A 27,887-nucleotide genomic window follows, 5' to 3' on the forward strand; every position below is an offset into this window, starting at 1 on the left:
ACCTATAACATGATTTTTCTGATTCTGTAGGTCTGGTTATAAGCCCATATTTGTCACAAAGACAGTGGGAAATAGACTAGGTGTCGTGCGGGGCGGCCTGCGGAGTCTCTGGTCCCGCTCCCCACATAAGAACACAGGATATGGTGAGGCCAAAAAGGAACACCCACGGAGCCATAAGTAGGGGAGTCATATCACTATATTCTCACTGGTGGCATCCGCCTCTCTGCAATCCGCTCTTTGCTAGCTCAGCCACCATCTTCTTGCTAGCCCCCATTTTCCTGCTAGCATAGCCACAGCAGTTATATTAGTGGCCAATGGCTCACTGGTTACAGCTGACAGCCAACTAGCCACAGCTGATGGCCATCCAATCACAGTTGATGGCCATTTACTACCTGAGCCAGCACCTTTCCATGTGAGGCCAGGAGCCTGGAAACTGCATTCCTGGCTCTGTCCCCACACTAGGAGTATACTATTAAATTTGACATATCCCCCTGAGCAAGTGTTTTTGATCTTTAGCGTGCATTAGAATCACTGTCTCACTTGTGAAAACACAGATTACTGGTTCCCTTTCCCAGAGTTTCTGATCCAGTATGTCTGGGGCCCAATAATTTGTATTTTTAACATCTTCCCAGGTGATAATAATGCTTGTCTAGCGACCACACTTTGAGAAACAATGCTGAGGCCCCAACTAAAAACATTTAAATAAGATTCTCTGATGACAGGGACCCAGGAATCTGCATTTTTATGTGCATACAGATCACTGGGAATCTTGTTAAAATGCAGATTCTGATTTGTTAGGTCAGGACTGGGGCTTGAGATTGTGCTTTTCTGATAAGCTCTCCGGTGTTACTGGTGCTCGAGGCACATGGACCTTATTTGGAACAACAAGCATCTGGACTAGATCTGGACTCAATTAATCTGGGGGGAAAGCCAGGTTTTCCTAACATGCATTTAGTTGTGAATCGTGTTAAGCAAGACCCAGGAGTTAAAAGCCAACCCAAAAGCAAGAGGAGGAGCGAGTTTCTTCTGGAGAGACAATCTCTTTGCTGGAATGTGGGTGATTGAACTGGCCTGGTTGCTCTTTGAGGTATCTTATAACTTTAAGTTTTTAGAAATTATGTTGAACTCCTTTGTGTTTCCCCACACAAAAGAGAACTCAGCTTTAGAGATTCTTTATAGTTGAGAAATCAACTCAATTAGAAATATATTTTTTGTTTTGTCAATTCTGAAAAGGAATCCGAAATCACAAAAATTTTCTATTACCAGGATCCAAGTTCTATTTTAAAAGGAAGTCACTGGCATTTTAATTCTCCCTTACAACCACAGACACCTACCTACACAGCTGGTATCAGAAGAAAAGGTAAGAAAAACAATTTTTTTTCATCAAAAGGACAGAATTTGGATTAACACATGCGTTACTTCTCTTTCTAACTCATCTGCAGTATTTATTTTAACTTTACCAATGTGTTTTGCTTACTAATAACTGCTGATTTGTTCTGAATGAATATATTAGTTTATAGGAATTATTTTCGTGATAGAGAATCAATGGGGCAAATTTAAATCCTTAGGTGACATTGTGAGAGGAAATAGCACAAATTAATCTGGCGATTGTTGACAAACTGAGCAGACAAGTGAAAAAAACTGTTTTGGGAAGGGAGGAGGAAACTCTGTAATGTCAAGGATGAAAATACCAAAGAAATTCAAGTAAGGAGATTGATGTCTCTGGACTCTTCTTTAGCCCAAACTCATAAATACTGATGATGATGGACTCTGTACACTATTTATAGGAGAAAATGTCTTCAACAATTAACTCTTTAGATATGCACCCTGTTTTCTTCCCCCAATATGAAGTGATATACCTCAGTAGTATTTGTGTGAGACTAATTTAGGAGAGTATTAAATCATAAATAAGGGAGTGAAGAGAGTAAGGGTAAAGGTGAAATATTTCTATGGATGCTTTGGTTGTTGCAGGTACCATCCTTTTAGATTCTAAACCATGGTTGGTGGGATTGAGCTAGGTTTGTTAGGGTCATATTTTAAATTTCAGTTAGTACTTTCCCCAGCTATCCACTCTCCATGGCATATTTTATAGTTAGGATCTGCAGGGTAAGCCTCATAAAATTCACAAATTTTATCACCTCGCATTAAAGTGACTGGTATGATAATCTGGATGACTTCAGAGCATTGCTAATTATTCACCTCTTACTATTTGCAAGGTCAGTGTATCAATGGCTGAGAAACAGTACTGGATGAAGGGCTGACAAGAATTTGAGAGGTCTGAGAAAAGATCAATGACCATTGTCATAGGAGGCAAAACAGGTTCTAATAATTTCAGTAGAAGGCAGCAATACCTACATAAGCATGTCCTTTTGTTAGAGGCCAACAGCAGATGGAAATAGCAATCAAAGTAGTAACAATAATATTGTATACTCAATTGCTCATTGAGTTATTAGTCAGGCATTATATACATATACTTTCACTTAATTTTCAAAACAAGCACATAGGATTTCTATCAGTCTGATTTTTATTAACAAAGAATCAGGCTTTGAGGATGGAAGTAATATGGCAGAATGAGAGGACCAAGCTTGTATGTAACAGAAGTGAGACTTGTGAATCCAGGGTTAGCAGGCATGTCAGTGGCCTGGAAAACTGTCAGAACTACAACTACCATCCGATAGAGCTCTGATGATGGTTTCATGTGACTTCGTCTAACTGTATCCCTGAGACTAATATTTCTGCAAGATACTACTAGGTGTTCTGAGTTGGGATGTGGTTCTGGGTGGATAGGAGTGGGATGGGATTCGGGAGAAACCTAGGTATATAATTTTAAGCAAGTTTACTTCTTGTAATTCTTCTCCAAGAGGAAGATGTAATATGAAACATAATGTTTCATAATCAATATTATGGAATATTAACTCCAGTGAAACACAGCTTGGGAAGAGCTGAACTAGAGAAAGAATATGAGAACAAGAGTTAAAAATTAAGCCTTGAGTCCTGCTTGGATGACTAAATGTACGCCTCCCCCACCCACATTGGGCAAGTTAATATCATTCTTCAATTTTAGCATGATGTTTTCTTAGGTCACAAGTGGATGAACATTTTCATAGTGTTTTAAATATGATATATACAAGATGTTTATTTAAATACATTGATATTTTATCCAGAAAGTTGATGTATTTGATTACTGTTTCTGAAACTTTTCCCAGTTGACTTTTCTCAATTACATTACTTGAAGCTCTGGCTTACCTAAGGAAATGGCTGACTGCACATTTATTTATTTTTTCCCCCTCACAAAGGATTTGCTATCTTATAGCAAGATAGAAATTTGCATATATATATATATATATATATATATATATATATATATGGAAGACAAAAATGTCAGACTCATTGGTGAACTTAATGGATCAAGGCAAAAGAGAAAGTAATGTAGATTGTGAGTCTGTAAGAGTATATCATCATTAAAGTTGAGCCTCAAGTTGGTTCTACTTCCTGGTAGCTAAAGAAGGCTCAAAACTAAGTGTCCTGGCCTAGCAACCTCCCCTTAATCTCTTGGTATTGAAGTTTGTATTGGAGTAGGAAAGTGGGAGCAAAGAATGCAAGCAAATAATATTATTAGGGGAAGGAAGAGAAGAAAATACAGAAGTTTAGAGAAGGTTAGGGGGCAGAGCTGGAAGATCTTATCTGCTTGATCTGAAATATTTGTTTAACTCTGGTATCTGGAGATCTCATTTGAAAGCCATACTTCTCCTTCCCTCCAAGACTACCTATGCAATTGACACACTTGGATGGGGATTGTAAACATCAAAGATCTTATGCTGAACTGTGTTCTGATCCTATGAATCCAAGATGAGTCTACCAAGTAAGATGTAGAATAGAAAAAGAAAACTTTAACATGTATATGTTTGAAATTACCATATTATGTCATTGGAACATATCGAGCCCATAGCTTTTACAGGAGTTCCCTTGCTTTAGAGGCAGACCAAACACTAGATTACAGCAACCCTTGAGTCTTTAAGAATTGAAAGACCCCTGCATCTGTCATCTTTTCTACTGAAATAAATTACTTCCGTTGACTAAGGTGCTGCCTCTATTACCTTTGTTTCATTATTAGTTTTAGGTATACAAAACAATGTAATGATTAGACAATTACACCTCGCAAAGTGGTAACCCCAATAAGTCTACTAACCATCTGACACCGTACATAGCTATTATAATTCCATTTACTATATTCCCTATGATGTACTTTACATCCCGTGACACTATATATACATATATATTTATTAATTATAGTTGACATCCAATATTATTTTATAGTAGTTTCGGGTGTACAGTGCAGTGGTTAGGCATTTATATAATTTAAAAGTGATTCCCTCCAATACGTCTAGTACCCATCTGACACCATACATAGTTTTTACAACATTATGATTATATTCCCCATATTGTACTTCCCATACCCCATGACTATTTTGTAACTACCAATTTGTATTTCCTAATCCCTTCATCTTTCTCATCCATCTCCCCAAGACCCCTCCCACCTAACAACCATCAGTATGTTCTATGTATCTATGAGTCCATTTCTGTTTTGTTTATTCGTTTATTCCACATATAAGTGAGATCATATGGTATTTATCTTTCTTAATCTGACTTATTTCACTTAGCATAATATCTTCTAAGTCCATCCATGTTATTGCAAATGGTAAGATTTCATTGTTTTTTATGGCAGAGTAATACTCCATTGCATAAATGTACCACAATTTCTTTATCCAGTCGACTATTGATGGGCATTTCAGTTGTTTTCATATCTTGGCTATTGTGAATGACACTGCAGTAAACAAGGGGTGCATATATTTTTTCGAATTAGTGTTTTGGATTTCTTTGGATAAATATCCAGGAGTGAATTGCTGGGTCATAACGTAGCTCTATTTTTAATTTTTCGAAGAACCTCCATACTGTTTTCCACAGGGGCTGCACCAATTTGCAATCCCACCAGCTCTGCACAAGTGTTCCTTTTTCTCCACATCCCCATCAACACTTGTTGTTTGTTGATTGATGATAGCCACTCTGACACGAGTGAGTTATCATCTCATTGTGGTTTTTATATACATTTATCTGATGATTAGTGATGTTGAGCACCTTTTCATATGTCTGTTGACCATCTGTATGTCCTCTTTGGAGAATTGTCTTCGTTTAAGTCCTCTGCCCATTTTTTAATTGAATTGCTTTTTTGGTGTTGCATGATGTTTTAAATTTTGGATATTAACCCCTTATCAGGGGCATCATTCTGCCTCTATTACTTTGTGTGCACTCTACAGATATTATTTGAACTAGATGTGCCTGAACGTATAGAACAATAAGACTTAGGTTCAAGCAAGTTATTTAAGTCAAAATAACCCTTGAGGGCCTTCTACATTTTTCCAAATAAGGAAACTGAGGTCTACTAAGGAGCCATCATTATCAAAGCAGGTTGACGACAGACCCAGGGCTCTTGGTCTCCATTTACCTTATATGCAGCCCTTTGAGAGCCTGTCCTCATGTTCATTTTATATCTACATCCTCAAAACTATATATAGTATATTTTTCTAACCCAAAGAGATTCAGAACTAATTAGAAGTCAAAACAAGAAAGTATCCAATGAACATACAAAGGAATACAGATTTTGAGTGGGCACGAAAGGAAAAGAATGGCCTGTTTCTGCTTTAAGAAGTGTTTTGGGAATGAGGCTAAGCACTTAGAAGGAGTTAATATTTACCATGGTATGTAATTACAGGAGTTTGAGCTGATGCTCTTGGGTTAAAAAAAATGGTCCCCATCTTTTCAGAAAGCAGCTTTTGCTCAGCAATGGTGTGGGGACAAACAAGACCACTGAGAAATGCTTCTGAATTATTAAAAGCCTAGTCTGTTTATAAGAATTAATTGTGAGTTTTGAATAAATATTTGATCATTTTAGCTAGTGAAAAATGTATGAAACATCCCCCCTTTTGCAACTGCCCCAGTATAATTAAAAAAGATTTAACCCTCCAACTGCCTCCAACTGGCATCTCCTTCTTCTTATACCTGTATGCACTGATCGGCTAGGTTCTGAGCGAGCTAGGAATAGTCTCTCACACACTCTGTGTCCAGTGTCATTGCACCCCTGTATACACAACAGCTTCATTTATAAATTTATTCACTCACTGAGAAAATATATATTGTGCATTCAAATGCAAGTCACTGGAATGCACGGTGTGGGGTATAGAGTAATGAGAGATACATAACCAGGCCACTAATAAAATACCTGCTCTTCAAATATATGATGGGGTTACATCTTGATAAACCCATTATAAGCTGCAAATGTTATAAGCTGAAAATGCGTTTAACTCACGTAAACTACTGAACATTATGGCGTAGGCTAGCCTACCTTACACATGCTCAGAACACTTACGTTAGCCTATGGTTGGACAAAAGTATAAAACTGAAAGTCTATTTTATAATAAAGTGTTAACTATTTCATGTAATGTATTATGGGTATCGCTTGTGCACCATCGTAAAATTGAAAAATTGTTAAGTTGAACCACTGTAGTCAGGGATTGACTGTGTAGACATCAATATGATTAAACACCTACGTGTAACCCAGTTTTTGTTAGGCCACATCATTGTGTGTGTATATGCAGGGGTGTGCATGTGTGTGTGCATACATGTATGTGTGTATATGTGCAGACAGTGTGCATGTGTGTGCATGCACGTATGTGTGTATATGTGCAGGGGTGTGCATGTGTGTGTGCATGCACGTATGTGCAGGGTGTGTGCATGTGTGTGTGCATGCACGTATGTGTGTATATGTGCAGGGGGTGTGCATGTGTGAGTGCATACATGTATGTGTGTATATGTGCAGGGGGTGTGCATCTGTATGTGCATGCACTCATGTGTATATATGTACAGAGGGTGTGCATGTGTGTGTATGCACATGCACACTGGCTGTATCTATTGACTCATAACAACAGAACAAACAGCCTTAGTAGCTCTATCTCCTACTTAATATTTTTAGGTATTTCTCCTCTCTTTAAAGTCTCCCCCATTCCCAACAGTCTTTGGAAATTCTCAAGAAGTGTCTCACATGGAAGCCGTGTAAACAAATGGATGTGGGCATGAGTTTTGGAGCTGGAATTCTGTACACCACTTAACAGTTTTGTAACTTTTGGCAAATTCCTTAACCTCACTTTCATTATCTGCAAAATGGGAGTGAATGAAGTACCTCCCCTCTCCCCCCATGAGGACCAATTAATGTAAAAAGCACTTGGAGTAGTGCCTGACAAAAAAACTATTCTTCAATGATTATTTCTTATAATTACATATAATTATATATGTGTATATATGTATGTATATGTACATACATATATTATGTTTCAATGACTCTTAGATACAGCTTTTTTTTCTGTTTTCGTATCTCTGAAACAGGTATGTGAATTTGAATGTAGTGAAAGAGAATTACATGAAACACATAGAAATGTAGCATGCATATATGCATATAGCATGTTTAGTATAATAGGTACTAGGAAGGGCTCATAAATAGTCCTTTCAGCTACCTCAACATCCCTACTTTTGTCTTCCTTCTTGATCCATTTCAATGGGGATCTGCCATTTGGGTTCTAGTTCATGTAATGATGTGGACATTCCATCTAGCACCTAATAAACTGTGCTGACATTGCTGATACCTGCAGTGGGGGTCTAGCAGGCAAGGTCTGGGGCCTTCAGGTATCTAAGGAGAGCAGTCATTTCTATTGCTACAAGAGTGATTAGTACTTATTACGCCAAAAATCACTTTAATTTCTGCTAACATGAGGTTAATCTCCTGGACGAAACTTTGCATCATACTGTTACTCATAATTTATGGCAGCACTGCTTGGGACTACTTTCTACTTTGCACATTTTAATTAATCAGCTTTTTCAGGTTTGCTTTGCAGAATGCCCTTCCTCAGGCTCAAGCTTATCTCCTGGGGCTTAGCTCAGGCTAGAAGGGGAGGCTGAGTGACGAGAAATGTGCAGTGCTCACACCTTGTCCCTCTCCTAAGGCAGGGATAGATATCTCTGACTCTAGTTTGAGGATGAATTGTTTCCTAGGTATGTGTTTACATCCCAAGATGCCTATATGTGCTGCATAAATGTCACAGCTGAAGACTCAGGTGATGTGCTGTGTATGGTGTGGGAGCCCCGGTGTCTATTCCCATGGTGTTCGTTTGGCTTGTTTGTGCTCAGGTGTATTTTCTGCCCATCCCCTGCTGCAATCTGTGTCACAGGGGCTTGACCTCTGCACACTGTATTTCTCAGACTTCCTTTCCATCTGGCCTCTAGATAGATTGCACCAACGGCAATCACGAATGAGAGCTGGGAGGGAGGAGAAAAGGAGAACCTGAAAATATTGCTCACTCTCTGTGATTTGGGCACTTTGTCCTAGCATAAACTTCATCCTGCTCTTTCTGGACATCTCCTTTATTTTTAGCAAGACCTCCCACCATATCTACGCCCTCAAGGTGGCCAGTCTCTTGGGCTCTAGAATTTCAGTTTCCTTATTTTATTTCTGTAGCCGAAGGATGATGGTGACTTGCTGCATTTGCCAATTTCAGTGTTGCCTGCTTGGTATTTCATCTCCTCCCACATCTATGTAACTAGTTTTCTATATTAAAATTCTACCATTTACCTGGAATGGGTGTTACTTCCCTGATATAGTCCCATGCAAAAAAAAAAAAAAATTGAGGGGCACTGAAACTATGAAACCTTGTGATCTACCCTGATGGACACTGGAGAAGACAATATAAAATTAATCTGAGACCCGTAATACATATCTTATTAATTGACATGGTTAAATGTGAGTCATTCAAGAGATATCAAGAATAATAAAACTTCTGAGCAGGTTAATAGAAAAGATGGCAGGGTGATGGTGGGGAGTGTTTTGTATATAGCATTCAGGATGAAGCATTTCAGAAAAAAATATCACATTTAGAGACTAATAATGGTTTACTCTGGAGTATAGGGTACTGTGAAAGACAAGCGAAGATGTCACAATTTAATATCAATGTCAGAGACAACTAATATCACTGATTTTAATCTTTATGTTTGCCAGGCACTATGTGGTCAATATACATTCTGTAAGTTAATTTTATAAAACATTGTAAGGGAAATATTGTTAACCACATATCATGACGTGGAAACTGAAGGTGATGGATATACAGTGATTCTTCTAAGTTTCCACAGCTCGTAAGTGGCAGAACTAAGCTACCCAAACATGATGTTAGTTCCATCTGCTTAGCACACTTTATTTGCCAGCCTTGAATATGCCAAGCTGGCTCCGCGTTTAGGGCATTTGTACGTTGTCTTTTATTTCCCTGGAATGGTCTGTCCCCAGATATTCACATTTCTCTCTTCAACATTTAGAAAGAGTGTGTCCATGTATTATTATTATTATCATTATTATTTTATCCTGTTCCTCCTACCCCAGGGAGAATATAACCTTCATGAGAGCAAGGACTTTGGCTGTCTTTGCACTGTTGCATTCCTGGTGCCTACAACACTGTTTGACACATATTAGCTACATGATAACTACTCACTGAATGGCACATAGGAGGTCTATAATAAATAATCTTTCCAGTTACCTTCCTCAATCCCCAGTGTCCAAACACCAATCCCTCCACCAATTTTAAGGACATATACCACATACACATAAAAGTCAATGGGTCTGTTCCCAGGAAAAAATATTTTTAGGGCAATCTATTAAGTATCAGGATTAGAACCATGTCTCCCAGACAATATTATTGTGTAGGCTGAGGGATGAGAGTCTTACCCTGCCAAACTATATATATGTAATATATATGTATATACATATATATTACATATATATATATATATATATATATATATATATATTTATAATTAAAGTAATGAAGTTGTCTGGCAGCACAACATATTGTATGCCATCCCCTCAGGTCCAATTCATCTGCTTTAGTTTCTGATTCCAGCTAAACAGTTTTATAGAACAAACCACATAGAATAGTGGGAATTCATGCAGAGCCTCATAGAAGAACAAGCTATTTGTTGTATTTCCAAGAGAGAAGTGAATGAGGAAAAATGGGAAGGCGTGAGCCTGCCTTCTCTGTTTCAAGCAAGAACTGTGTCCATAGTTTAAACAGGCCTCCTAATGAGGCATGAGGAGATTCAGGCTGTGCCAAGCCCTCCAGGTGGACACTGGAAGCACGTGGAAACATTCGATATGTATGTACCACAAGGCAAGCGCGTGGGCACATGCTCTGTTTCAGCAAGGATCAGTGCAAAGGGTATGTATCTCCCTATGGACATAGAGTTCAAACAGGATGCAAAGTGCGTTTCTTCACAAGACAAACCATTGGGGGAGATTTGCCTCTGGGAGTGAAAGCTTGAGCTTCTGCACACGCGTAGCAGCCTCCTCTTCCTGCAAGTTCAGCCCAAGGGACAGATGTCTCAAGGGGAGGTTTTGGGTCCTTCCTGTCTGGAGGCAAGAGGCTTCCCAAGACCCACCTCTTTGATTGCAGCATCTTTTGTAACAGGCAAGCAGGGGCACACACGTGTCAGCCAGTGGAGTATCTCTGCTTCAAATTAGTCACTGCCAGTGTCCAGGGCTTTTTCTTTGTTTAGTCCAGATTTTTTCCCCTTTGATTTCAGTCCAGAGATGGCCTTCCATTATGAAATATTCCACACTATTCCAATGTAGGTAAAAGAGGAAAGATGTGATGTTTAGATCACGGGGAAGATCTACCAGATTGCCCCTTATCTGGTCCCTCCTAGCATGGGAAGCAATGAAAAATCTATTTACCTGTGGGTACCAGAAGCACATTTTGCTGTTTTTCCTGCCTGGCTTGTTTCACTAGGATTCCCTTCACAACTGTTGCTTCAAAAATCACCTTCCTTCCAGGTCTGACACTCAGCCCTTTTGTACTGGAATGGCCACATTTGTGGTTTTTAAAAAACAAATGTTTCCATACCATTTGCTGCATAGTCGTTTCCTGACCCCCCCTAGTTCCCCCACTGGCCTGACACCTTAGCTCCTTCCTTGTACCAATAGACTTCCCAGCATCCCAGCTGGCATCTGGCCCTGAAGGTAGTCTGTATGCCTGTGGTCCAGCTCATAGGTGAGGGTAGTTGTGATTGCTCAATGTCTCTGCCCGACAAAGTGTTAAAGATTATGAATATTAGTGCTGCTTCTAATCAAAAGGGGTGCATCTTTTAGTGTCCCCCAGTCTCCCCTAACTTCTGGAATCTCTTAGATTCCTTAAGAGGCTTCTGGTACAGAACTAGAGACACTGTTAGGGGGCAAAGCTGGACAGCAGAGCACAGGCTTCGGGGTCAGCTCGAGCTGCGTTTAAATCCTATTTGTAGGTGGGCGAGCGTCTGTGGGTGTCCTTTCCACATCTTTCTATCATGGTTTTATCTCTGAACCTCAGTGGCTTCATCTGTGAATTAGAGCACAATGATACGAATACGAGACATAGGCATCAAAGTGACTAACTTTAGTTTGAAAAATAATTGTTTGGAAAGGATGCCATCAAATTTTTTTTTTACTGTAGTTGGCAGAATCAAAGGAAGAACCGAGCAATAGAGCATTGTTGGGAAGAACAGAACCAGAGCTGAGCTGGGTATTTCTGAACAGATGGTTGGGCTCCAGCTATACTCCCTCTCCCTGTGTATGTTACTCAGATTTCTGGGAGAGAGCATCTGGTTTGCTAGTCTGGGTCTCATGTCCCTACATCAAGGGGAACAAGTCCCTTTGATCAGCAGCCCCCAAAGAACCTCGTGGAATAGGGAAGGCGAAGTTTCCCAAAGAAAAGAAAAACAATCAAATTACTGCCGAATAAGAGGTATCCACTCAACGGTATGAGTGTTAGGGGAACCACAGAGTTTAAAAAAGATAACATTTATCAATTTCTTAGCTTAATTTATAATGCAAACACTCAATAAATAGATGCTAAGTATGAAATAAATGATAATGATGCCATAAGTAAGATAAATGCAACATCAGTGCTATTACCAGTAGCACCAGCAGTAACAGTGGTGCTATGATGAGAATACGGTCTTTAACCTTAGATCAGCTGGGTGTAAGGTCAGTGGCAAACCTGGGGTTCATTTTCCCCACCAGCGAATGAGGGATATGATGGTTTCCTTCTGTTGCTCGATTGATTAAAGAACATGATGTACAGAAAGCACTTAGTACTCAATGTTGTGTTTGGGCACATGGCCGCATCTATATGTGTACATCTAGATTATCCATCTTTGTCTGAAACATATAGGATTACATGTTAGGACTTTAAAAGAATCATAGAATCCATTATTAAATAAGTTTGAGGTTGTGTTTAACTTTAGCCTTTTCCTCACCCCTTCCATCTGTGAATATGTGAACATCCACATGCTCATAGAACTGGCATTTTATTCCACAAAATTAATAATAATAATAATAATAATAAATCTGCTGGTGGTCTCCAGACAAGTATATTATTATGTTTCCCTCATGAATTTTAAGGGTGACATCATCATTATTATTAACACTGATTATTCACAGTAGATAGTAACAGCTGTCCTTTATCAATTAGATCTAGTGTAAGATAAAGGAACCTGCTCTGGGAAGAGGCTGCAGGGATGGGTGACACAAAGCCCACCCCATGTGTCTTGGGTGTGCTAACTTCTGGGGAAGAAAAGCTCACTGGAGGAAGGTTGATGTCAATAAGAACACGCCTGCAGTCTTCCAGTGACTTCCCTGGCAATTGCTCCTTTGCCTTCCAACTGTAGCCCATCTTGGAAAAGCAGCTGGTGCTTAAGACAGAAATGAGGTTCTCTCCCTGCTCTGAGCTAGTCTTTGTCTTTGAAGGTAATTGAATTAGCAAAGTTATTTCACTACAGAAGAGCACATACCCCAGCAACCCATGTTCCCATTATATGCTTCCTTGGATGATGTTTCCAGAATACAAGAGGAGAAAAATTACACATAAATACTCTCCATTAACATTAAATCATCTTGAAGTAAATTTGGGATGAAGCTAAGTAGTCAGGGTCACAGAAGTTTTGCCCTAACAACTGCTTTTCATTTAATCCAATTTTGAGAATATAGCTGATGGTGTAGCCCTCACTGCAAACACAGAAGTATTTAAATGTGGTCCCACTCAATTGGTTAAATCAGTTATGGTGCATAGATATAGTACCAGGCAGCCGTTATTTTAAAACACTAATGAAATGGGGAAGTCTTTTGAACATATTGCTAGGTAAAAAAGCACAGGATTCAAATAGCATTATGCAATGTCATCTCAAATAATATCATAAAGATTTTGAAAATTCTGTATTGATGTATTTATTTTACAAATTTTCTACAAGAAGTATGTGTGTCATTATAAACATAAAACAAAATCTAATACTGCTCTGTTATTAAAGAGGGCTTCATTGGCCCTTTAATCCAGCCTGTGCATCCTGGTAAGGAGTGTCACAGGACCTACCCATTCCTAGACACCTAGGATGGCCCTCATCCCCTCTTATCACATGTGATTCCTTAGGTTATCACTTGTATCCACCAACCAGACCTCAGAGATAGGCTCAAAGTCTACATCAGACCACATTGTTTCAGTGTGGATAAAGGAAACTTACTACTTTTGTAATGAACCCTTACCTAGCAATTCCACCAACCTCCCCCATTTTTCACCTTCATTTATTGTGGCATATATGATAAGCTCTCCATCTAGTTTGCAGGCTCTGAGGAGGCTATAGTGTCAGATCCTGCAGGATCAGGAGAGGACACATACCGTTACCCAGAGTGAAAACAAAAACAAGCAAACAAACAAAAAACTGTACAATGCTAAAAACCTGCATTGGCAAGGTACTATGACAACTACCTTTAGGGTCTGTAAAGGTGACTATAATCCACATCTTTTCCTTCAAGGAAAGAACAAGGTGAGATCGATCGTGTGATGACAAGAACACAAATAACTATATAGGACAGAAGATGTATGTCAAATAATCATACTTAAAAGCAAAGGTTTGTGAGATTCAAAGGAGGTAGAAATCATGGTTGGGTGGGTATCTGGGAATAATTGATATAGAACTCAATCACTCAAGGTGAGACTTGAAAGAGACAAAATTTGGTAAGTGGGTAGTAGGGCACTTCAAACAAAATGAAGAGCATGAGTAATTGGAAAGAATGAATAATTTCCCAAAATGGAAATCGCTCTGGGAGCCAGGGGAAATTGGATTTGACTGTCTCATAGGGAGGAGTATAGATGATGCAGGATATTTAGGTCACAGTCTTATTGCAGAGAGCACTTACTGCCAGAGAGGTTATTCTCAATTTGATAGGAACTAGAAAAACCACAAGTGACTTGATATTATTCAACCAGTGGAGAATTGATTTATACAGGAAAAATATGGGGATGAGGAGACCAATTAGGTGGTTATTGCAATATTTTATTCAAGACAGAATGAGGGATTTTGCAGTAGTGGCACTGAAAATAAGGAGAGGAAGACAGAGATAGATAGAAACCATGGTTGAATTCTAGCCATTTTGCAAGGTAAATAAAGTTGTTTACAAGTTGTATTTCATTTTCCTCTTCTACAGTACTATATTTCAGTATTCACCTATCCATATATATGTCTACTATCTGAATACATGAATCTTCAAATAATTCTGGATAATTCTTTATTCTGTTGCTTTGTATATGCCACCCATCTTCAGAATGTCCTTCTCTCCCAGCCCAAATGTCCTCTCAGTAATTACTGACTCCTCCCAGGCAGTTACTTTCTTCATCCTTAAGTTCCCTACAGTATTTCTTCATTTCTCTAATATTTGACTATGCATGGTAATTTAATAGAGTGTATATCTGTCTCCCTACTGGACTATGAGCTCTCACTTTGAATCTAAAGATATCTGCAAATTTGAAAGGCATTTCTTCTAGGTCTTTTAAGTCATTTCCCCAAATATTACACAGTACAAAGCCAAGGCCCAGCCACATTCCCAATTCATTCTATTTAAACATATTTATGGAGCACTGGCTGTGCTCAGTCCTGTGATGGATGTAGTGCAGGGCTTAGAAAAAAAAATAATGTGTAATCCATATAGTGAGGCATCAAGATTAACACTTGTAAAACAATTAGAGGATGGAATACGACCTTATATAATTAAGGGTTTAATTGTGTGGTGAAGATTTATAGGAGATTTAAGGGAAGGGAACTTGATGAGTGCTGAAGAAGTCAAGGGTGACTTTATGGAAGAAATGGAAAGAAACAAAGAGGAAGCAGCAAGGGCACTGGAAAGAGTTTCCTAATGAAAGCGCCTTCTCTTTCCCGTGTGATATGTACCTCTGGGATTGGCCAGGACAGGTGGAGACAGGGATGGACAATGGATCTGCATTTGGGTATCTGGTAGGAAAGTACAAAAGTGTGGACTTTCAAAAGACAATGAAATGACACAGCCGTTTTTTACTAAGATAAATTAGTCCAATACATCTACAGATATTTTTATCTGGGATTGGAATAATGTTCACGTGACTTAGTCACTATTGTTTTCATCAGAATCTATAAAATAGTTGGTAAACCAGCAAGAAGTTGATTGCTTTATAATAATTACTAAAATGTCCTTGTATCTAAATCCTCATCCTTCGGAAAACTTCAAAGCAGTCATATATTGAAAGGTGAATTAAGATATCAAATAAGACGAATGTAAACAGTTAATAGATATAAACAATAACACCAATATTTATTTGAAACTATTTAGTTTCATATTATTTGTTTCCAGTTTATCATTCTGGAATCAGAGACAGTACATTGTTTATGGGTTATAAAAAACGGTATTAAACCAGGTGTCTCCAGAATTGAGGTATTCCTTTCTAACATTAAAGCTGCATAATATTAATATGATACATTGAATGAGAGGTTGCCACTAATGACAACCCACTGCAGTGCTCTTATTTCTTCCATAACCACGTTTTTCTTCAATAAAAATAATTTAACGTTTATGCTGAGTGTTTGAATCCATGTACCTGAGAATTAATAATTATGTGGCATTGATGGTGGGCTGAATAACAAAAATGTGAAGGTAGAAAGTAAATATAGTATTGATATCTTAAATAAGGTGTACTGACGTTTTTGTCTCCATGTAGTTTATGAACACCACCAAGTTGCAATTTATGTGTGTGTGTGCATGTTTCCTGTTTTATGCAACACGTTTTGTCTTTTATGTAACACGCTGTATTTTTCCTTGCATAATAATATTTAAACAGGAAAAAATGATTTTCCTATAATCTTTAGGTCATCCTGAATTACTTTCACTTAGGTTTTGACCTGTTTGTGATCAAAGAAATATCTGGATTGTCAAGTTTAATATAAGGACAACAATCAGGTACAAATAGTAAGAACTTACATATGTATGAGCTTTTCTCCACCTACCTCTACTGCCTTTTGTCCACAAGGTGGCACTGTCTAGATATGTCTAAATTCAAGCCTTTTTAATAAAGATACATCAAAATAGAAGTCGTCCCCAACCAGCCTCCATTGTTAATGAATTTCCAAAAAAGCCAAGTGAATTCACTAATGCAATTTAGAAAAATAGCATGGTTAAATGTGTCACATAGATCACTAACAAGGTGTCTTTGTTTATATTGTAAATTTGTAAAGTCTAATTCTAGATCAGTCCGTTTAGGTCTGATTTTATTCCCAGGTATGAACACAAAAGCAGATTGTCCCCACCAAATCTGATTAGTCCTTAAGTTCATCTGTTTAGAATTGCTTCTTAGGAAGTCCACAGGCATATCCCAGAGGATGGAGTTTATGGAAAGAGCACTTGTGCACTATGACTGGAGTGATTATATATCCCAAATAATCCTGGACAAATATAGTCTATTCTGATAACCCCAGATGGATATGCATATTTCTAGAGTCCACATTACAATTTGGCTTTGAAAACAGTTTGTTTTAAAGACAGTCTTGATTTATTTTCCAACCAAAGATACATGGCATCTCTCAACAGCATGAAAACAGATGCTCGGTTCCTTTGTAGGTTTGGTATTTGTCCTGGGAGATGTCTTGTTCATGGGCCAGAATATGGTACAAAGATGTGGCTCTGTCAGCTAGCTGGCCCTTAGGGGCAGGTCCTCTCTTATCAGATTACACTGCTTATTTCATAGCTGTTTCAGAAAAGACATCTGCCCTAACCCTTGGATGGAGATATTTCCTTTGAGAAATAAGTCTCAAAAGTCAGAGAGCGCACCCACCAAAAACAGTCCCATAGCTCTATGTCCTGGTTCTTCCAGTTCAAATTTGAGAGTATCTTCTCTTACCACTGAATAACTATGAAAAAAGCAGAGTTTTAGTAGAGAAAGCTATAGATTTTCTACATCATGCTACTGACAAGGCAGACGCTGTTTGGATAGTGCCTACAAATAAAGATGTCAGAGAGCCTTTAGCCCCTCCCCCACTCCCTTATGTCTATAAAAGGAAACAGGTCCAGTGGGGACCAGTGACTTGCTGAAAGTTACACTGTAGCTGGTTGTCACTATGACACATTAGTGTAATCTAACAGGTAATGTAATAAAATGAGTTCGTTATAATCCACCTTTGTAATCTTTGCCCTTAGGTACAGATAAATCAGAGACAGATCTTATATTCTGTTAATGTGAGTGATGTGGCCTGCTTATGTTTCAAAACATTTTTTTGGCACATGGAGCAGCTGATTATGTCTGTGAGGAGAAGCGAATGTCTGAAATGAACTGAATTTAAGTGAAAGGAGGAGAAGCCTGTAGAAATTATCAAATACAGATGAGTCTGGAACGGGTGATAATTATGAGGGACTAGCAGGAAAATAAAATAAACTGATTAACTAAAAAAAAAAAAAAAAAAAAAAAAGGAAGAAAAAGAACTAGACAGAGAGGAATCCTGTAACTTTTTCATGCAATCAATGTCCTCCCTGGCATAATTGTGGAAATAATAACTGGGAGGAGTTGTGGGCCTACAAAATTGAGTAGATGTAATTAAACGGGGCAGAGTTTTGCTCTGGGAAGCATCTTTGATGCATATGGTACTGTGAAATGCATTACAGCCCCAGCATAAATAACCTAGGTGTACGTACACCTGATAGACATTTGCAGGCAGTAATGTAAGTGGAAAGTAAACAGAAGGACTTGATTTGATTTAAAATGAGGAGGGAATTTGATAAAACGGAGACTATGATGGAGAGGTCAAGTTGCAGGACAGGGGTTACAGAGCAGAAACAAATCACCATGAAGAGCTGGAGATGAGTATAGAGATGAGTGAAATAATCAGCCAAGCACTAAATAGATTATACGCTAGGCTCCTGCTGTGCATGAGAATCTGTACTAGGAACCTCAGGGGCTACAAGAGGAAGCATGACATGTCTCTTTTTACCAAGAATCCTATAATCCTATTGGGGAGAAAATCTGTAAACCCATAAAAAAGTTGGACTTCAGTACAAAGATTAACAAGAACAGACAATATAACAAAGATGTCATACAGAATACATGAAGACTTAGAAACAAATCACCTGACTGTCTCTGAAGAGCCTCACCAGCATTAAAGGGAAAAACTTGATAATTCAAATCCATTTCTTGGCCAAATTTTTATCCTATACAACCATTTGAATTCTGATAATCAGGATTAATTTAATGCAGTCTAAGATAAAATCATATAGACATATGGATATCGTTGCTTCAATATTTATGATTTTTCAAAACTTAGGCTTCAATCTTTGATCTCAGGAATTTGAAAGTGTAACAGCTAGATTTGATAGCTCAGAAGAATAAGCTTTCTAAGCCCTTTATTTTCAAACATTTATTTGATTAAAACAAAGGAAACGGCTGTTAAAATACAAAAACAATACCTAAACTTAAATGAATTTAGTTTGAGTACCAGTATTTTCAAAATTAACTTTTAGATCCCAGGGAAAATCACTCATTAGATTAAAAAAAAAGAAGAAAAATCTTGAAAGTGGTCATTAATTACATACAATTGTTTGTGACATTTAAAAAGTTTAAAAACTATAATTCACTTAGTGATTTAGGTGGAAGAACTTTTGTTTTCAAAGAAAGTTTCTCAAAACCCATATTTTAAACAATTTCTAAAATCCTTTCATAATGAATAGTAGTTATTGTTACTTTTTTTTTTCTGCTTGACTACCTACATCAGGCACTAGTTGACAAATTTGCAGTTACAACAAATCACTCAAAAGATAGGAATATTCAAGCTCAGAGAGGTAAAGTGTCCCAGTAAAAAAGGGCTAAGTGAGAGTCACTCCCAAATCTGTCTGATTCCCAAATCATCATTCTTTTCACCAGGCTATGTTTCCTCCTTAGAACTATATACCATATAAGGAAGTTATCACATTATAGATGAGTGTGTATGTGTGAGCATAGACTTATGTAAAAATTTTGATCTCTTAGATGAGTCTCTCACCAGCTTCAAGACTTGGCAAAAACTGGAATGGGAATTAGAATTAGATTACTTATTTTTCTGTCCTGATCGCAACCTATACTATCTACATCCTACTCCAGGAAAAAACAAAAACAAAAAGAAAAAGCTATGATCACATGCAATTTGTTGCCATCAAGTCTTGGGCATCTTTTGTTACCTTTTATTTTTGCTGACTGATATAATACTGGCTATGTAGAGTCTGAAACAAAGCAGGTACTCAATAAATATCCTTTAAAAACTGAATGCTATTAATCTATATTTATATCTGATGGTTCCACACGTCACTAGTTTATCTTCAAGTCCCAGAAAACCACAAATGGATAACTGTACTTATTTTTAAAAGCATTAATAAAAGTATTAGTGCTTTAAAAAGTAATATCTCAGTTATGGACAGTACTTTAAACTCACTTATATTGACAGTTTTCATATAGTTAGACAATTGTATAATCTAAAAGTGATTAGTGCCCTTAGAGAATATGGACCAACTCTTTCATCTTATCAAAGAGTAAAATAAAACCTTTGAGAAGTTAGGGCATCCCTATTTGAAAATTAAATAATGTTTCAAATGTACCAAAGAAATTCAGAGGATTCACATAAACATTTCTTTCAATAATGAACGTGTCCCTTTATGTTAGTGTCTGCTCCACCCCTTCTTGCTTTTTGGTGTGGTTGGGAAGGAGGCAGTATTACACGTGGTACTGAAGTCAGAAAGACCTGAACTTGGGATCCACCTCTGGCAGGTTCAGCATATGATTTGGAGAATTTTCCACAATTTTCTCTACGGAGGTTTTTTGTTTGTTTGTTTGTTTGTTTTTTTAATAAATTGGACATTATAATAACTATCTCAAGAGATTATTTTAAAGATTCAACGAGATAATACATAACAAGAACTTAGCACAAAGTCCTGTTTGTAGTAAAAGTTTAATAAATATCAGTTTGCAGTACTGTTCTGTCACAACCACTGCTGATTTGCTTTTAAACTTAGAAGATATATTTTAACCTCTCTAAAAGAAACTGATACAAAAACTGATCTGTTTAGGGTAGCATGTGCTCTTTCTTCCCTTTCTTCTTCCCTTCCTTTTTTCCTCAATTCCTTCTTTCTTCCTTCCTTTCCTCTCCCCCCCCCCTCTTTTTATTGTCTCACATCTATCCCTTCAACCCACTTCTGATTTCAGCACTGCCGCTATGGACAGCTCAGTGCACGCAAGGACACTACCTGAAGATCAGTGAGTAGTCCCCACTTTTTCTCCCCAACACTTTCCTGTGACTGGGAGTCATTCAATTTGATCTCAAGTACAACCTAGAAGTGCAAGGCTATAACTCTTACTTTCAATCAATGGGTGTGGGAGCTGGTAGATAAATGTGCAGCCTCCTGTCCTTCAGAGGGATAATTTTGAGGCACATTCTACATGGTTCTTCAGAGTCCCCTGGATTTTATCCCCAGTTGCCCACAGCAATAACCAAGTTGATAACAGTTCCTTTACTGACTGATTTTCCCCTTATTTTCTCTCTCCACTCTCTCTCTCTTTCACACACATCATCTTATTTAGATTTTATCTTAAATAAACTCTCTATACCCAACTCTTTGCCTCAGACTCTGTTTATAGGGGTGTTCATCAAAGGCAGCCTCTTTATCAAGTCACTTTCAATTGTAATTAACCGAAAAACAAATTTAAACTGATTGAAACAATAAAGGGGTTTTATTGATTCACACAAGTACAACTTCCAGAAGAAGGATTAGTTACATATGAGTCTTTATCCTTTACTTTTACCGTATTCTAACGATCTGATTTCTCTCCATCGTTCTATTCGGCTTTCCAACATAACACTTCATCCTATGGTCAATTTCCTTCATGGTCTCAAGATAAGTTTCCGAGGCTTCCAGGGTCAAGTACTTTGCCATTTACATATAACATGAAAGAGGCAATTCCTTCATTCCAGGATGCATAGAAAATCTGAGATTCACCCTGATTGGATCAGCATAGATTTCATGTCCATGTCAGTACCGATCACTGTGTGACCAGAAAAATTAAATATGCCAGTTGATTCAGATTGAGTCATGCATTTCACCATGGAGCTTGAAAAGGAAGCAGCTTCTTGGAACCCACATAATTTCCCCAACAGAAATCGGAGCTGTTGGGAAAGGTAAAATAATGAGGTGGATTCTGAGACCATAATCAAAAATATCTACTATTTTACCTCACATGATTGTGTTGAAAACTAAAATGAGTTTATATCTTTGAATATTCTCTAAATAGCTATACGGTCCTATGCAAGTATCAGTGATTGTTAGTAGCATCTGATTTCCCTTGGCAGGGGTCCCTCATGAGGTTTTGTCTTTAACCTTGAGCTAGGGCACTATATGCAAGACAGTTCCAAGGCCATTTCTGCTTCCCCTTGGTGTTCTGTTGTTGCCATCCTTGTGAGCCATGACACCCCACCAGATGTGCATGGTTAGGGAAGCCAAGAAAAGTTTCTATATGTATTAGAGGAGCAACACATGTGTCCCTCTGGGCAAGATTTGATGTTCACAGGAACAGCTGTTATTTCTCAGTTGCTGCACACAGGTTAAAGGGACTAGGATTTGGCTAGCATAGGCTCAAGCAGTTTTTATTTTAGCAACAGAACAATACCACACATGGGCCATCTGCCATCTATGAGACTGTTCAATTTTGCTCCTCACAAGAGGAAGGAAACAAATGGATTCCACCAGAAATATAGTCTTCCTAAACAGAGCATACCTCCTGCTCTCAGCACCTTAAAGCCCTAAAATAATTTGGGAAATAACTTGGACTTTTTGTGATTTGTTTGAGAATCCTATTTCTAAATCTGAGTTCTGGCACTAAAGAAATTAATAAATGAAGCAAGTTGTTTAATATGAGCTAGTGCTTAGACAAAGGAGACCCCGAATAGAGTAGGAAATGTCTTACTAAATAATACGATGGCCCTTTCGGATACGAACAGTGTTGGTCAGAGCGCAGATGGAAATTTTGGAATAAATGGCATCAAACAAAAGGCACTGAAGTTGGCCAATATAAACATTTTTCTTTTTTTTTCTTAATAAAAGAACATAGGGCTCATGTGCTGAGGAACAAATAAGAGGAAAATGCACTAATCCAGGGAAAAGAAATAGGTCAGCATTAAGTCTAGCCTTGCTTTATAGCGATAAATATGTTTTTCAAAGTGACTAATTGAATACACGTCAAGAAGTGATATTCCTGGAAAATAACTAGCAATTGAGAACATATCGCTGCCTTGCAGAAACCCAGACTCATAGTAATTCATACTGAAACACGGAGACAAACAAAGTGAGGATTAGTAAACCACAGCAATAACTCATGGTTTTGTGAAATGGCTGAGAAAATAGTCTTTACTCTGCAATCTTTTGGCTACTCCTGCTTCCTTTTGCAGGAAATCACACGTGATGGTTCTGTGAAGAAGAAGCCATAAGTATTTCAGGTTATGGTAGTCAGTTAAGTGAGTACACAAGGCAAGAAAAGTGAATGAATGGGAAATAACTTGAATTGGCTATTGGCAATGTCTATTACTTGATGGCATATATATATACACATATATCACATATATATACATATATATGCGTATATATATATACATATATTATATATATATATATATATATATATATATATATATATATATATATATGATATATATATATCCTCACAGCACCACTTGGTTTTATAAGTTGTTCCCTGTTACCAGATTCTACATATGATGTAGCAGTATGACCAAGTCTTGGTCAATGGTATGGAGAAACATTGCAGGGTGAGGATCAAAATGCCACCACATAAAAGGCATGTCATGTGCAATATTGGGATGAAGGGCGAGTGGTACAAGGACTCAGAGACAAAGGATATACAGGCTTTATAAATGACCCCAGAGGGCACATTCAGAAAAATGTGGAGAAGTGATAAGGCCTTTGACGTCAACACAATGCAAAGAAGAACCTCCTATTACCAGTGAGAATAATCCAAAGAGTGGGAGGTCTAATGAGATCCTTATCAATGAATGTCGTCAAACAGACCCCCATCCCCAAGATGTTTTGGGGGATATACTTCAGAGTTCAACTAAATAACTAGATAAGGATTCAAAGGCTCTAGGGGAAAACAATTTTGTTCCCCAGCAATTGCAAATATTTTTATTTGTTTGGAAATTTGGAAGTGAGCAGGGATTTTCTGGAGCATTTTAGAAAAGTAGTTGATATGGGAGACCTGAAAGTGAGGGGAATTTCGCTGAGATTATAAGATTTATTGGCTTTGATTTGTTTGAAATAGATTTACTCTACAATGAGAAGTATGTGTGTCCATTAAGAGTGAAATTGAGGGAGGAGCAAAAGGAAGAGAGAATTAACAACCTTCATTGGCATTATAGACATGTTGAGAGATTAAGAGAGAGTGCAAATATTAAAGTATCGCATATAAACACTGATTCTCATCTTTTTATGGGAAGATCAAAGGACATTATCTTATTACATAGGTGTTAGGAAGAGTAAAAATTCTCAAGTCTCCTAACTTGATGGTAATAAACTAGAGTATAAAAAACCATCCATCCTAAGGTTGTGATCTCCTCCTGCAGTTTGTTCAGCATTCCTATAGTGCCTATGAATGTCTGGAATAGGAATATCCAGGGTGGCTCTGCCCAGTCTCAGGAACTGAACTGTGGCTGAGTTGAAAACAGCCTTGCCATGTTCCGTCCAAAGTAGAGAAGATGAACAAAATTCTGGCCAGGTCCCAGCCATAGGTACTAGAATGGTGTCACCCCCAATCCTAGCTAAGGCACCCAGTCATTTCAAATGAAAATTCAGTGAGTTTAATGACCCTTCAGTGAGTTTATTTCACCCTGGTGAAAGAATTTTCCAGGCAAAATGGCACAGTCTCTATTACCTCATGGGGGTTAAATGGTAGACACCTGGCTATGGTGCTCTGGTTCTGATGGACCTTAAAGTATAACCCACAGGACATGACACAGTTCAGAAATGTAGTCCGTTTGTGACTCCCTAGGGGGAAGAAAACAAGAACTTCTCAATCCTAAGGTACAGAGGAATCCTATCCTTAAAAGACTTGAGCCCTAAGGGGACAAAGTATGACTTTGCCAGGGAAGCCATCACGACAGCTGGGCCTGTGATGAAGTGACAGAACTCAGGTCCTTGCTGTGCCTGCTACCTTTGGTGTTGGTGGGAGTCTGAGTGGTCGGTCCTTTGTGGGGGAAAAAATATGCCTGAGATCTTGCTTAATCACTCAAAGTATTAGAGGTCTTAGCACTACACAGCCATTACATCAAGTACAAAGCAGCCTTGGGCTTGTTGTGACTCTATCGGATTTGGCACCAAGCCTCATACAAGCCAAGAGGCACTCCTTACCCTACCTGCACTCATTAATCACCAAACACAGGTATCTTCTTACACACTTTCTTTTCTGGACAAGCAGGGCCAGTCATTGGAAACAACCAATGAAGATGACTGTGAATTCAAGGTGAGTTTTCCAGTCTCAGCCTGTACTGTGAAGTGATAGACTCTGCTCACTAAAGAGAAGATAATCAACTTAAACTCTAGTGATACATTTTTCTAGTAAGGACGCAATGTTACAGAAGCCTTACAGTACTATAAATATCTCATAAGAGAAATATGCCCTCGGTGTTTCTCAAACGAAAAAAATCTTCAAAAGTTCATAGACTTTTGGAAATTTTTTTAGTGAACTATAAAAATAACATTGTAAAACAAATGGCATTAGGGTTTTAATTAATTTTTGTGCAATGCATATATTATTTGGGGAATGATCAAAATAGAAATATTTACTTTTTTCCCATTAGATGTATATTTCTCCATTTTGGGGGGCTTGCTTAATGTTTATTGATGGGAAGTTTTATAGTTTATTGATTTGGGTTCTACACTTGTTTTTTTTTAATTAAATTTATTGCAGTGTCATGGGTTAGCAAAATTATATAGGTTTCAAGTGCATATTTCTATAATACATCATCTGTATACTGCATTTTGTGTTCACCACACAGAGTCAGTTCTTCCTCCATCACCATATATTTGATCTCCTTTTTCTGTCTTTTACCACCCCCCTCTTACCCTCTGGTAACCACAGACTTTTGTCTGTGTCTATGAGTTTTTGTTTCTTTGTTTGTTTGTCTTGTTTCTTTGTTGCTTTCAGTTTTATATACCACATGGGTGAAGTCACATGGTTCTTGTTTTAAGACTATTAGAAATTCCTGATAAATTTATAAAGCTAATAGTAGCTTTATACGTATTTTATTTTCTCAGTTTGTGATCTTTTAATAGTTGTAAGAGTTTTGATTTTCTTATCTTTCTAGAGTCAATCATACTGTTTTGAAGTAATGCCCATGTCTTTATTTGCATTTGTTACAGTTTCAGTTCTTTTCTTATTCCTGATCTTAGGGAGAAGAATCCATTCTTTCATCATTAAATATGATGCTAGCTACAGGTTTTCATAGATATCCTTTATGAGGTGGAAGAAGTTCCCTTCATTCCTATCTTGCTGAATATTTTTTAATCATGAAATGGTGCTGGATATTTTTTTAATACTTCATAGGCAACTATTGAGATGATCATATATTTTTGTCCTTTATTCTATTAATATGGTGTTATACGTTAAATGATTTTTGGATATTAATTCAACTTTGCAATCCTGGGATAAACCTCACTTGATCACGGTGTAAATCCGTTTTTTACATATTGCTGGATTTGGTTTGCTAATACTTTCTTGGACATTTTTGCGTCTATATTCATGAGATGTATTGGCCTGTAGTTCTTTTTGTTTTTCCTGTTATGTCATCGTCTGGTGTACTAGCGAGCTGATAGTGGCCTAACAGAAGGAGTTGGTGATTGCGTTCTCCTTTCTTTTTTTTTTTTTTCAATGTTTGGTAAAAATGACAAATGAGACCATATGTTCTCAGGCTATTACTTCATAATAGTTTTAAATGTTCTAATTTAATCTCTTTGTTGGTTAAAAATCTACTTATATTTTCTATTATATCATCTGGAGTCAGTAATATGTGTCTTTCTAGGAATTTGTCCAGTTCGTCCAATTTATCTAATTTATTTGTATACAGTTGTATTCTCTCTCTCTCTCTCTCTCTCTCTCTATATATATATATATATATATATATATATATATATATATATATATAATTTCTGTGAGGTTTGAAATAGTACAGTATTCCCTTATTACTTCATGATTTAGAAATTTGAATATTTTATCTTTTCTTGCACACTTGTTAAAAATTCATCAATTGGGTGATATTTTCGAAGAACCAATGTTGATTCTCTATTATTTAATTCACTTCCATCCATTTTAAGTGTCCCATTCCTTATATTTGCTTTGAGTTTAGGTTTTTCTCCTTTTTAAAAAATTTCTTAAGGTAGTTTATACGTTTGATATAGTTGCTCTTTTTAAATATGGATGTTTCCAGCTCTAAATTTCCTTGTCAGCGCAATTTTAGTTGCACCTCATAAATTTTAATATTTTGTATTTTTAACTTAATTTTTCTCAAAGAAACTTCTAATCCCTCTTGTGTTTTATTTTTGGGTTTTCTGGTTATTTAGTGATGTGTCACTTAATTTCTATATATTTGTGAATTTCACAATTTTTTTGTTATAGATTTTTAATTTAATACTATTATGGTCAGGGAATGTGCTTGTACGATTTTAATGTGTTTAAATTTTTTGAGACCTCTTTTGTGTTCTAGCATCTTAGAAAATGTGGTTTACCTGAGAAATGTTACATATGCACTACGGAAGAATATGTATTCGTTTACTGTTGGGTGGAGTGTTAAATCAACTGCTAGGTCTGGTTGACTTAGTGTAGTTCAAGTCCTCTATATCTCTGTTATCCTTCTGTCTAGTTCTATCTGTTACTGAATTTGATGTATTGAAGTATCTATATTGTTGGCTGCCTGTTTCTCACTTCAATTACGAGGTCGGACAATTAAGTTCACGAATTCATCCTAGAAAAAGTGCTACATATCTCATTGCTGAATATCACTATGGTCACCTTCGAAGTACTCCCCTTTGGTAGCTATGCACCCATGCCAGCGCCTAGTCCACCCTTCAAAGCAGTTTTGGAACTCTTTTTCTGGAATGGCCATCAGAGCTGTCATTTTATTACACTTGATGTCCTGAATGTTATCCAAATGTCTTCCTTTCAATATTTCTTTTATCTCCGGGTAAAGAAAGAAGTCACTGGGGGCCCGACCAGGTGAGTAGGGAGGACGTTCCAATACAGTTATTTGTTTACTGGCTAAAAGCTCCTTCACAAACAGTGCCGTGAGCTGGTGCATTGTCGTGATGCAAAAACCATGAATTGTTGGAAAAAAGTTTGGGTTGTCTAATTTTTTCACTCAGCCTTTTCAGGACTTCCAAATAGTAAACTTGGTTAGTGTTT

The 27,887-nt window shown here is 37.5% G+C and overlaps 1 long non-coding RNA gene across 1 annotated transcript in view; it reads left to right on the top strand.

Moving 5' to 3' along the window:
- The first annotated feature begins 967 nt into the window (after window positions 1-967).
- LOC141572790 (uncharacterized) overlaps window positions 968-27,887 on the top strand; it is a 90,129-nt gene continuing 63,209 nt past the window's right edge. Inside the window, exons 1-2 of the long non-coding RNA XR_012498285.1 lie at window positions 968-1,087; window positions 1,267-1,360. This is a non-coding gene — a long non-coding RNA (uncharacterized LOC141572790). The remainder of the gene's footprint in view (window positions 1,088-1,266; window positions 1,361-27,887) is intronic.

The sequence above is a fragment of the Rhinolophus sinicus genome, linkage group LG07 (assembly GCF_036562045.2).
Source record: "Rhinolophus sinicus isolate RSC01 linkage group LG07, ASM3656204v1, whole genome shotgun sequence".
Lineage (NCBI taxonomy): Eukaryota > Metazoa > Chordata > Mammalia > Chiroptera > Rhinolophidae > Rhinolophus > Rhinolophus sinicus.